This window comes from Schistocerca gregaria, chromosome 3 (assembly GCF_023897955.1).
Source record: "Schistocerca gregaria isolate iqSchGreg1 chromosome 3, iqSchGreg1.2, whole genome shotgun sequence".
Classification (NCBI taxonomy): Eukaryota; Metazoa; Arthropoda; class Insecta; order Orthoptera; family Acrididae; genus Schistocerca; species Schistocerca gregaria.
In genome coordinates, this window is record NC_064922.1 from 232,087,327 (window position 1) to 232,100,341 (window position 13,015).

The 13,015-nt window shown below is 40.9% G+C and overlaps 1 protein-coding gene across 1 annotated transcript in view; it reads left to right on the forward strand.

The window, feature by feature from the left end:
• Window positions 1-2,481: 2,481 nt before the first annotated feature.
• The window catches only part of LOC126356015 (serine/threonine-protein kinase meng-po), a 159,423-nt gene continuing 148,889 nt past the window's right edge, over window positions 2,482-13,015 (forward strand). The window contains exon 1 of the mRNA XM_050006666.1: window positions 2,482-2,596. The gene's annotated coding sequence lies outside the window, so the exon portion shown is untranslated. The remainder of the gene's footprint in view (window positions 2,597-13,015) is intronic.

The following is a 13,015-nucleotide window of genomic DNA, read 5'->3' on the forward strand; positions in this document are numbered from 1 at the left end:
CGACCAAAGCTTGACTCTCCAATAACCGCTTACGCGCCCAAAAATTAGAGTTACAATTACATCAAAGGTCATAGTGACAAATGAAAGAATACACATAATAATAATATCCTTGTAATATGCAGGGTGTTACAAAAAGTTACGGCCAAACTTTCAGGAAACATTCCTCACACACAAAGAAAGAAAATATGTTATGTAGACATGTGTCCGGAAACGCTTAGTTTCCATGTTAGAGCTCATTTTAGTTTCATCAGTATGTACTATACTTTCTCGATTCACCGCCAGTTGGCACAATTGAAGAAAGGTAATGCTGCAATTGTGCAATCACGTCATCAACACAGATTTTCTGTGAACGTTTGGGCAGACATTGTTAGTGATGTCTTGATGGGACCCCATGTTCTTCCACCTACGCTCAATGGAGCACGTTATCATGATTTCATACGGGATACTCTACCTGTACTGCTAGAACATGTGCCTTTGCAAATACGACACAACATGTGGTTCATGCACGATGGAGCTCCTGCACATTTCGGTCGAAGTGTTCGTACGCTTCTCAATAACAGATTCGGTGACCGATGGATTGGTAGAGGCGGACCAATTCCATGGCCTCCACGCTCTCCTGACTTCAACCTTCTTGACTTTCATTTACGGGGGCATTTGAAAGCTCTTGTCTACGCAACCCGGTACCAAATGTAGAGACTCTTCGTGCTCGTATTCTGGACGGCTGTGGTACAATACGCCATTCTCCAGGGGTGCATCAGCGCATCAGGGATTCCATGCGACGGAGGGTGGATGCGTGTATCCTCGCTAACGGAGGACATTTTGAACATTTCCTGTAACAAAGTGTTTGAAGTCGCGCTGGTACGTTCTGTTGCTGTGTGTTTCCATTTCATGATTAATGTGGTTTGAAGAGAAGTAATAAAATGAACTCTAACATGGAAAGTAAGCGTTTCCGGACACAAGTCCACATAACATATTTTCTTTCTTTGTGTGTGAGGAGTGTTTCCTGAAAGTTTGGCCGTATCTTTTTGTAACACCCTGTAGATGTGTTTTATAAACGATTCTTGAAGATAAAACTTTTGCAAGTTAGGACAACGGTGACGTAAAAAAGTAATCAGCACTCCGAATTTAAGTTACACTTCTTTTTTATTACTTTTGTTGCAATATCACGTAACTCGTTCCAAAACATCATTTCACAATATAAAACATACTTGAAAATAGCTGCCGGCCGGGGTTGGCAGTGCGGTTCTAGGTGCTACAGTCTGGAACCGAGCGACCGTTGCGGTCGCAGGTTCGAATGCTGCGTTCGAATCCTGCCTCGGGCATGGATGTGTGTGATGTCCTTAGGTTAGTTAGGTTTAAGTAGTTCTAAGTTCTAGGGGACTGATGACCACAGATGTTAAGTCCCATAGCGCTCAGAGCCTCGAATCCTGCCTCGGGCATGGATGTGTGTGATGTCCTTAGGTTAGTTTGGTTTAATTGGTTCTAAGTTCTAGGGGACTGATGACTTCAGAAGTTAAGTCGCATAGTGCTCAGAGGCATGTGAACCAATTTGTGAAAATATCTTCCTCACTGTTAAAGTTCACATTTCATAAACTGACTACAATTTGCGGCTATTTAACATGACGACCAAAGCTTGACTCTCCAATGACCGCTTACGCGCCCAAAAATCAGAGTTACAAGTACGTCAAAGATCATAGTGACAAAAGAAAGAATACACATACGAATAATATCATTGCAATATGTACATATCGATGTATCGAAGTACCTCTACATTAATGAAATCAAATCGGAATTATATTGTAACAAATAAGCCCTCGGTCACAAATATTAAGTCAAAATTGACCTGGTTTCGACGCTACTATGAGCGTCGTCTTCAGAATTACACTAACTGTACTAAAACATTAGGTATATAGTACATTAATAAAATTAAAGCAGTACTTACAAGTCATATATTAAAAAAGATGTAAGCCGTAAAGGCGACGTCATGAACACCTTTTTATAGCCCGTACGACTGCTCCAAATCTGAATGTTGTCACAGAAATATGTTAGCTATTTTACAGAAACACAATAGAATACCGCAGGTATCGAGCGGTTGAGGTGAGGTGCCTCAATGGTTACGTAATTCAAGTACCATTACAGGGTGTATCAGGGTGTCTCGAGTACGTTTAAGTCAAAAACAAAAGAGTGTGCCGATGTTTGTGCCTTCCCCTCTAAATTGGCTGGATTGTGGAGGTGATGACGATCTCTGAGATCGAAACTTATGATGAGTAATATGTTTTTTTTAATTGAGGCACCGTTGAAGATTTTAAATTTCTGACCAGAGTTATCAGTACGATTACATTTGGGGTCCTGGCTTGAGAGCGCAGCGGCGTGTCCGGGCCAGCACCGTCCACCGCCTGGGTCCCCCTCCGTGGTCGGCGCCGGCGCTCTGGTCGCGGGCCCCGCTATATAAAGGCGGACGCCGAGCGTCGCGACGCACCGGCCGTAGCGCTGCACGCGGGACGGCAGCAGCAGCGGACGCAGACGCCAGCTCCACCACGCCGGCGACGGCGACGCCGACAACCACTGCACGACAGCTCTCCGGGAGCACCGCAAGGTTAGTGCGCTCGCGAGCCCTGCTGCGCCTTCGCCCGGCACTCGTCTTCACCGCATTGCGCCGTGTCTTTTCTGGTCCATCTGACTTTCGGTGCTACTTAGTCGTAGTACGACATGCTATCAAGTGCACAATACGCCATGCAGGTCTTTCATACCGAAGAAGCTGGCGGCAATGCTGAAGACAGTGGACTCGTATTCGGGAAGGGAAAGCTTACAATTTCCCGGGTTCTTCAATGCGCGTTATCCTTATAGATTTAAACGGTATTGTGTCCTTACTGATGGCGACGAGAGATCAAATCTGACCTATCTTCCTCTGGGTATCCTCTGATGTCGGTAATCTCTTACTGAATCTCGCGATGTCCTGACACTATAAAATGTGCTGTTACCTTTAAACCGGTTTCAGAACCCTTTTTCACTTGTTAAAATTGTTTCAATAAAACAGTTAGATTGCATGTAACTTGTAGACCTGATGACTGGTGTTGGTATCGTATAAGACCATCATATCACCTTTCTTTACTTACTCTCGTTTACAGACTAAAAAAGAATCGTCTGATAACGGTGTTACAAGAGACCGAAACTGGTCACCAAGCACATGCAATCTAGAACTTGAAATAATTTTAATATAATTTTATCGGTCACTGTGCTTCCCTAAGGGCAATGTTAAACAATTATTTTGTCATTTGACTGCTACTTTTATGAACTCTTCGAATACTACTTAGAAATCTCATTTCTATTGCAGTGTAAATATTGTACTACACAAGTCAGCAGTACGTGTGCTGCGAAACATGTCACAAATCTGCAACACTTCCTACAATGTTATAAGCTCGAAGTTAGCCTTCCGATTTCGTCCAAGTAACTGCAAAAATTCTAAATGGGTAGTGTTTAGTTATCAGTTAGCCTTTCTGCGGTTCTAGTGTCCCTTAGCTGAGAATTTAGTATTTTACGTAGTAAAGTAGAAAAAAGCATGTGTATTGCTTGTCATATTAACAAACGTAGCAACGATTCAAAATAATACTTAGAAAACTCATTTCTATTGTCAGCGTAAATATTGTACTAAGCTAGTCAGAAGTACGTGTGCTGCGAAACATGTCACAAATCTGCAACACATCCTACAATGTCATAAGCGCGAAATTAGCCCTTCGTTTAGGTCCAAGTAACCGCTAAAATTCTAAATGGATATTGTTTAGTTATGAATTAGCTTTTCTGCAGTTTTAGTGTTCCTTAGCTGAGAATTTAGTATTTCACGTAGTAAAGTAGGAAAAAACATGTGTATTGCTTGTCATATTAACAAACGTAGAAACGATTCATAATAAAAATATTACCCTTTCGTCCCTTAGACGGAAATCTTTGTGTGATAATTTGCGTTATCATAAACTCATGTTACAGATTATAGTGTGTGACATGAAATAATTGTGTAGCAAATTAAAATTCGTGCGACTCCTAGTCTTTAATTCAAATTTATTTTTAAATTTGGTTTCTAGTGTATAGTGTGTAGATTAATACGAACCTATCGCCTGTTAACCTAGGTCATGGTCGAATAATTCAAGAGGCTGACGTTGTATCCTCTGCCAACCAAGCGTTGACATGACGATAAGCATAACCATACGCAAATTATCTACTAGTGGGACTTTACAAATGCACCTCAGAAGCTACAAAATCAAAATACACCATGAGGCTGATAAATTCTTTCTACAGATTCGGTGGAACTTTTTATCTTCTGTTTCGTATCGTTCTGGCTGTGATTATATTGCATTTTACAGTAGCATATGTACTCCCAGTATAATTTTAATTTTAATTCGTTGTTTTTTTAGTACTTTTCAACTTACTTTGGAGCAAAAGCGTTTTGAAAAACCCTCGTGTGATTGTTTGAGCCTCGTTAAGGGGACTGTTATTTCTAGCCTTACTTCTTGCCCTGTACCCCTAAAGTAAATAACTAACGAAGAGCTAAATATTTATACAGCTGCAATAAAATATACCATTCTGCTTAATTAATGTACGTTATTAGTATTATTATGGCTTTAAAGGCGAGTTAGTCAATGTGACGTCTTTCGATCAATATCTTTTTCCTAAGTTCTTGCAGTTCTCTTTACGCTTATTCCATACTTTCTCGAAATTTTCTCATGCATTTGCAACTATGCAAGTCTCAAATAGTGAATTTTATAAATTTTTTTTGTATGTGGGACATTATTAATAACCACTGCGCTGTAGTTAGTATTTCAAGTAATGTACATCTTCGACTGAACTTTGGTTCATAACGCTGCTGTCTCCACAGTTCTATAGATACTAAGAAACAATTGAATTTAATAGAAATTTCGTTTGGGGAGTGTTTCCTCTGTATCACTTTACTTTTTATCGCTCTGTGCGTAATGTGTCGTTATGTTGTTTGTCATGTGACTTAGTTAAAATATTGCTATTCCATTAATAATCGGCTATTTGACAATTTATGAAACTTTAATCTTCGCAACGCCTATGAGACTGTGTTAACAGCAACGTTCTGGTCAAAAGGTTCCCCAGGGACGAGATCATAAGGTCCCTTAAACCCACAGAAGCACATGTAATTTCAACAAAGTGTTTCAAACCTTTTTATCTGTAACTTTCACAACTGTATCATATTATTGCCCATGCAATGGTGAGGTTAGGAACACGTGCAGGCTCTAGGTGCTTCAACTTTTTATAGGTTACGGAAGCATTTCACTTTTTTTATTAAAGCATCGGCAGTGACGTTTCAAATTCATTGACCAAAACACGATCGATGATGGTAAATACCATGTTTCGTACACGTCTCGGTTGTTTTCAGAGTGTAGATGCTATGACACAAAAAGTGAAACGGTGCGTTCACACAGCTCACAAGGTATGCCGAAAGGTTAATATGATGAGTAGTGCACCGATTCTTTCTGAACGACTTGTTTTTGCTGTAGTGTTTGTCGCACTTGGTTGATTCCCCTCAAAAAATGTAAAAATGAAACACACGAAATATACCTGCTTAAACATTCATATTCAGACTTGGATGTCAGTGCGAAAATCCGTTGTTTAATCGCACATCAGGTTTGAGTTATTTTAGAATTAATATCGGAAGAAAAGGCGTATGGCTACAAATGTCAATGCCGTCACTGAAGTACTGCATCAGCTGAATAAAAAATAGAGTAAGATCGAGTGTAGCCTTGTACTGAACGGGATTCTACTTTCGTTGACATATCTGTGAAAACATCGTGGTTAAGGAAATAAATTTGCATTGCAGAAGCGAAGTCCTAATCCATCGCTGATTTAGTTTTTCTGTGACTTTTCTAAATCTATTTTTAAAAAAATACCACGAGGTTTCCTTTTAAACCGAAACGGTCGATTTCCTTCATAAGCCGCTATTCCGTCGAATATTTAGACCCCGCTCACGTGGCATAGGAGTGCAATTGTTTAGCCAGTACAACACTTCTCAAAGTTTCTTACATCCACAAAATAGTAGGGGGTTAACAAATACGTTTTAAGAGTCAAAAAACATTTATATGCACTCAGAAAGATTGTTATGCTCATGCATGCTAGTTGTGGGAACAGACCTGTTAGTTCTTTGTCAGAATAGAATTGAAGAGTTTCCGACAATACTAAACAATGGTTTAGCCAAAAGTAGGACTATCGATGATGAATCAACGATGAACAGTAGAAAAGACCTGGACTTAACTAGGCAAGAATAATATAGTTTATCATATGTTTGACCGGTGCTCACACCAGCGTAAATTTTCAGAGAATTCCACAACAGCAGTTAGTGTCATTTGGGAAATAATCACTTGTAATTTACTGGCATTTCACCTGCAGTTTTTTCTTCCTTTATAGTCAACGAACATTTTGATTTCCCGTCAATCATTCCCTTTAGTCTGGTACTGAAGTATTACCATGTCACTATATTAGATTTAAGATATTTAGCACAAACCTTGTATTTTCCTGTAAGAAACATCTTAGATTGCTTGAATTCTTTAACTAATTTAACGATTCCGGGTAACAAATCTTTCTATATGAAGAACATGGAAGATATGTGTCTACTCTGCAAATCACACGTAAGTGCTTGGCAGAGGACTCACCGAACCACCTTCACAGTAATTCTCTATTATTTCAGTCTCGTATGGTTCGCCGAAAAGACGAAAACATATAGCTTTCCGTTCGAGCTCTGATTTACCTTATTTTATTGTGATGATTTTTCTATGTAGGTGGCGTCAAGAAAATATTTTTGCATTCGCAGGAGGAAGTTGGTGATTGAAATTTCGTGAGAAGGTTCTGCCGCACCAAACGCCTTTCTTTTAATGATGTCCACCCCAAATCCTGTATCATGTCAGTGATACTCTCTCCCCTATTTAGCGATTATGCAAAACGTGCTGCCCTTCTTTAAACTTTTTCGATGTATTCCGTCAGTCCTATCTGGTAAGGATACCACACCGCGCAGCAGTATTCTAAAAGAGGATGGACAAACGTACTGTAGGCAGTCTCCTTAGTAGATCTGTTACATTTTCTAAGCCAATAAAAAGCAGTCTTTGGTTAGCCTTCCCCACAACATTTTCTATGTGTTCCTCCCAGTTTAAGTTGTTAATAATTGTAATTCCAATGTATTTAGTTGAATTTACGGCCTTTAGATTTGAGTGATTTATTGGGTAACCGAAGTTTAACGGATTCCTTTTAGCACTCATGTGGATGACCTCACACTTTTCGTTATTTAGGGTCAACTGCCAATTTTCTCAGTATTCAGGTATCTTTTCTAAATCGTTTTGCAATCTGTTTTGATCTTCTGATGACTTTATTAGTTGGTAAACAACAGAATCGTCTGCAAACAACCTAAGACGGCTGTTCAAATTGTCTCCTAAATCGTTTATATAGATAAGGAACAGCAGAGAGCCTATAACACTACCTTGTGGAAAGCCAGAAATCACTTCTGCTTGATGACTTTCCCAGTTACCATGAACTATGATCTCTCTGACAGGAAATCACGAATCGTCACATAACTGAGACGATATTCCGTAAGCAAGCAATTTCACTAAAAGCCGTTTGTGTGGTACAGTGTCAGAAGCCTTTTTAAAAACTAGAAATACGGAACCAATTTGAAATCCCTTGTCAATAGCACTCAGAACTTCGCGTGAGTAAAGAACTAGTTGTGTTTCACAAGAACAATGTTTTATAAACCGTGTTGACTGTGTGTCAATAGACCGTTCTCTTCGCGTTATTCATGACGTTCGAACACAATATAGGTTCCAAAATCCTGCTGCATATCGACCATTATGATATGGGCCTGTAATTCAGTGGATTATGCCTACTGCCTTTCTTGAATATTGATATGACTAGTGCAACTTTCCAGTCCCAGTCTCTGGGTATGGATCTTTCGTCGAGCGAACGGTTTTATATGGCTGTTGAGTACAGAGCAGTTGCATCAGCATACTACCTAATTGGTATACAATCTGGAGAGGTAGACTTGCAAATAATACGGTTGAACAGAGAAAAAAATGACTAGAACCGCTCTCTTGCGATATGCAGTTAATTAACAGTAAGCGGCAAACTACATCAAATCTAAATCATGATTTTGGCTCTGAGTGCTCGCCTCAAAACATGGTTCAGTGTTTCGAATGAAATTAGACTTTTTCTCTATATCTCTTCACTCTCTCCATTTATTGTTCTTTTTTTACCTTTATTTTTCTAATCAAGTTTCACGTTGACCTACGGCATGGTTATTTTGTAAGGCTTACTGCAGCGTAAGAAATTGCACTCTACTACTGTATTGTGATGAACCCTTCCACACAGCTGACAGTATGTGATGGAGTGTTGCCTTGCTGGAATACGCACCTGCGAGTATGACGAGGATAATGTACGTTTGTATGGCTATGTTGCTGGAACTCTCTCAGACTTAGCTCATGCTATGGGTATATTAGCTGCATTTATGGGGTCTTTCAACCTCCGGAAGCGGCTCTAAATTTAAATAAGTAGATTTATATACATATATGTGTTGAGTACGATTCACCATGTCAATAGGCACATTTGCTCTAGCGGTGTATCAGATACCATCACCCTCTCTTCAATATGACGTCTGTTGTATGGTGTACCACGTTGTCACACTGCTCTCTGCAGGTACCGGCAGAAGATCGTCAGTGGAGATTTGTCTATAACTGTATGAAATTGTCTCCATATTGCAGTTTTTCACTTTGTGTGGAAATCAATGTAATGGCATGTACTTGTGGCTGTCCAGTGACTGAATTTCACTGATGGATAGCTTCCTTTTATGAACTTTTAAGCCGCGTCTACTTCATTCATTGTTAATAGTAGTTTCGTATAGTTTATTTCACATCCGGTTGCAATTGGTTCCTAAGTTTTGTACCGCAAAATTTTAGGAAATTTTGAATCTGTCAGGCATCGAATAGCCACCAAGGACTGGGGAAATGGTATGCAGATTTATGTAAATGCATTTGTCATGACATCGAAGATCACCTAACTTAATATCAGTATTGATAAAAGTATCTGTATTACCAGTAGTATCAGTATCAAGGAGAGAGAACGTGCCACAAAAAAAAGCAACTCAGTAGTCACGTTCCAGAGAATGGACAAGTGTTTCAGGGCGAAGTTACGAGTTATTATTAGTTTTCCTCTAGAAATCGAGATGATTATGATTTGCAATCTACAAATGAAACCTTTTGTTCACATTGTCGTTATAAGATATAGAATGTCAGTAGTGCCCATAAATGAGCTACATGTACGTAGCCTCTCTTCACAAAGTAGTAAATTCGCACCTGTATTTGGCTATATGCAGCCATTGTCCCAACAATTTGGAGAAACGTGGTACACGATATCCTGTTATCTCCCAGCTTCGGATCATTTCACGGTCTAATCTGGATACCGCGGGACTAATTGGAGGTTTCGGCGAATCGATTTCAATGTTTATAATCGATTTACCTGTGGGAAACCGACCTCTCGCCTCTATCTACGGTCAGATTACCTCAGACTACCTAGGCGGCGATACTAGAGTTATTGTTTTATGTTTGTGGCGAGCGGCGACAATTGACATAAAATACAGCTCTTTGCAAAGAACTGTTTTTATGTGCATCTGCTTATAATTTAACCTCATTTAAATATTGGGTTCGTTTTATGCTGCTATCGGACTACATTGGAGTAGTCATTGCGTTATCAACATGACGAGAAATCAACGGGAAAATTACGCCACAAAACGAGACATTCGTTGAATGACTTACAGCCTCTAGATGTTACTGTACCACTGTCAAATTTCTATGCAATGCAAGCGAACATTGAGACTGTTCACTACGCAACTCCAAAGTACAAATGAGCGCTACGAAAACCTACGTAAGTGCTATCCTCGAGAAGATTCTGCACTTAAAACAGCTCATTCCAGGTTATTATGCACGAATATATACAAGTGTGATCCGCATTTTTCTATGTATTCCAGTTTCATTAAAACCCAGAGAAATGTCTGTATGTTCCCCCCTTTTTCACTGTTTCAGCAGATAGTCCAAACACATAACACCTGTTTTCTGTAGTTATGGTACGATAACAGCTTTTGCCGGTACAGTGCTGTTTAACCGCTCAGCTTTCATAAAATGTTTAATTGTATGTGTTTGTTAATTTTTTTATTACAGATATGGTCTTAATATGTATTAATCTTTCTGAGTTCTCCCGCATTTTATAATTTCCAGATGCAATTTATGACAGTGCTGAAAATAGGTCCACGGAATTCTAAGACCATTTCGAATGATTTACTGAAAGATCCTTAAAAACTACACTAACATCATAAACAAATACATGATTGGAGTTTTTTCAGATGCACCTCCACGAGAGAACATTCATATTGCCAGGAATTCTTTTTTCTCATATTCTGGATCATCTTTTGTTTGCTTCTTTATCAAGCCCATTCGATCAGATCCATTCACCAAGACACTTGAATTTATCTGTCCTCTTGATTCTGCCAAACTTTATATTCCGGCGAGCTTCTACATCATGTTCGTATTCCACGTATTCCGTTTCTTCGTCGAAGGTAATGAGTCCTCTTTTTCTGGTATTTCGTATAGTTTTTATTAGAGGTTCTGCTTTATCGTTGGCTAACAGTACAAATCATTATCGAAAGTCGGATACTACACTTTCGAACCCTGTTTCTTTGGGTCTAAACAAATTCCTTCTACTCCATTTTCTTTCTTAGCTTCCTTGCAAGTTTTCGTTATTATTTCCAGACGATGTAAAAACAAAATTGGTGATAGTTCATCTTCCTGTCCAGTTTCTGTCTCAATCTGAATGGACTGTTACACTTCTCCATGGCAGTTTCCTATGGATATGGTTTCCATTAGCGTTTGCTTTATAATTGCCATAGTTTTTTCATCTACTTCCAACGCTTCCGAAATACTGAAAAGCGCTGCCCGTCAGTCGAGTCATCTGCTTGTGTAAAGTCAACGGACGCAAAAACATCATTTCTACCTCTTATTGCTTCTATTCTGAGGATGCTCTTCAGTAATAAAATCTGTTACGCTCTATGTCTTCCTTTCCTGAGGCCTCGTTGGTATTCGTCTATTTGATGGCCCGCTTGCTCTTCTATTATTGTGAAAGGTTGAAAATAATTTTTTTAATAATCTGGAGCTTCTCCACGCCCGTATTTGCAAGATGACAGTCACAAAATGTTCTGCACCCATACTTGCGAAGGTGGTAGTTTGCTATCGTGGGATTCACAGGATACCAATCTTCGATGTTACCCATAACTCTGGTTACCCAACAGGATGGCCCCATTTGGGATGTATTGCGTAGGCGGTTTGAAGGGCAAAGCGGAAAAAGTGCCAGGGTAATCCGTGGGAGACAATCCTCAGCGGCAGTGTAGACTGATAGTAGGGCTGTTGGTGGAATCTGTTGTTGGAAGCGGTAGTCATGCGAGGCTGCGTGGATACCTTGGTTCCCGTCATATCACCGAAATTAAGCTATGCCGGGCGCGGCCAGTATGTAGATGGGTAGCCATTGCGGTACGCCGTGCATTGTTAGCATATTTACCTTTACGGCAGAGAGGACAGAAGATTGGTTGGCGTGCAATTCCTGATCACCGAACCCTCCGCTAATGTAAACAATTCCGAACGGCTCCGCAGCATCTCTTGGAGTGAGGGCTTGTGCCACTGTTGCTGGCGACCGGATGGGGAGGTTAGGCTCGGCGGCTCCCCTGGTGCTCTTGGATAGGAGTAGCCTATCTGTAGGTTTTTCCGTCTCCTTTTTCTTATCGTCTCCAACACGAACATGGCAATACGCTACATCCATGTCCATTACAGTCATCTGCACTTAACAGATACCCTTGTGCACTTCGCGAAGGAAAGGTGCCTGTGGGCACGAAGGAACCTGCCATTTACGGTCTCCCAGCCATTCATGACAAACTACTTTATGCGAAGATGCAAGATTATTAGGGGGTGAGTTAGCGTTGTTGCTGGGCACATAAGATGACTGTTTGGTCAACGGCAGCGACCAAGATCCTGTAAGACGCCCAGCTCATCATCAGCAAGTTCAATTTGATTATAAAATCGACCGCTCAGTGAAAACTATCGTGTGGATTTTCTTTGAGGTTTGCATGTTGCCAGCTTCCCTGTGAAAGCCTGATGGTGGATTGTGTAACGGTAGATGGTGGAACCGATCAGTTGTTGCTGAAAGACTGGAGCACTGCGTCTTCGTATTTAAGCTTGCCGTAGGTGGTTAATTGTTCCTACAAAAGAGTGATTTTTGGTTTTTCATGTCTCAACCCGCGGTCGTGATCGTAGATCCCTTGGTTATCCCGAAATCACTTGTGTGGCGATTTTCTCGAATCCCTCCACGAGCGTTCCAAGGTGGAATTGTGGAATTCATCGAGAATGTGATCTGTGAGTGTGTATTGTCGAGCATTTCTTACAGTTCGTAGTACCTTGTTCTATATGCACTGTCCAATAACTATTAATGTGACCACACCCTACATTCGAAGTCGTCATGCAATAACCACTCACCGGCGGAAAGCGACCGCGCTAGCAGTGGAGGACTTGCAAAGTGTGCCCGGAGAGGGGGGGGGGGGGTAGGGACCGCGATAAAACTCGGTAGACGTTATCACAATGTGGAAAAGGGGCGATTTCAGTTTGTAACCTGTTCGAGTGCCGCCGTTGTTTAAGTATACCGTGCATGGCAAAATGGCACTATCCAAAACCGGCGCCTGGGCAACTGTGGTGAAAAACCGGCTGTAGACGACAGGGGTGAACGACTGCACAGGAGAAGAGTTCGGGCGAACACACGCTCAACTGCTGAGTAACTGAGCGCCCACATCAACCAAGGCACTACCAACAGCGTCTCCTCGAGTGTTCAGTAGGCGCCTGGTTTGTGCTTTCACGCTCACTGCTGCTCATCGGCGACGAAAGCTGGATTTGGCACGTCAAGACCGTACCTTGATTTCCGCTGGGTGGCGACA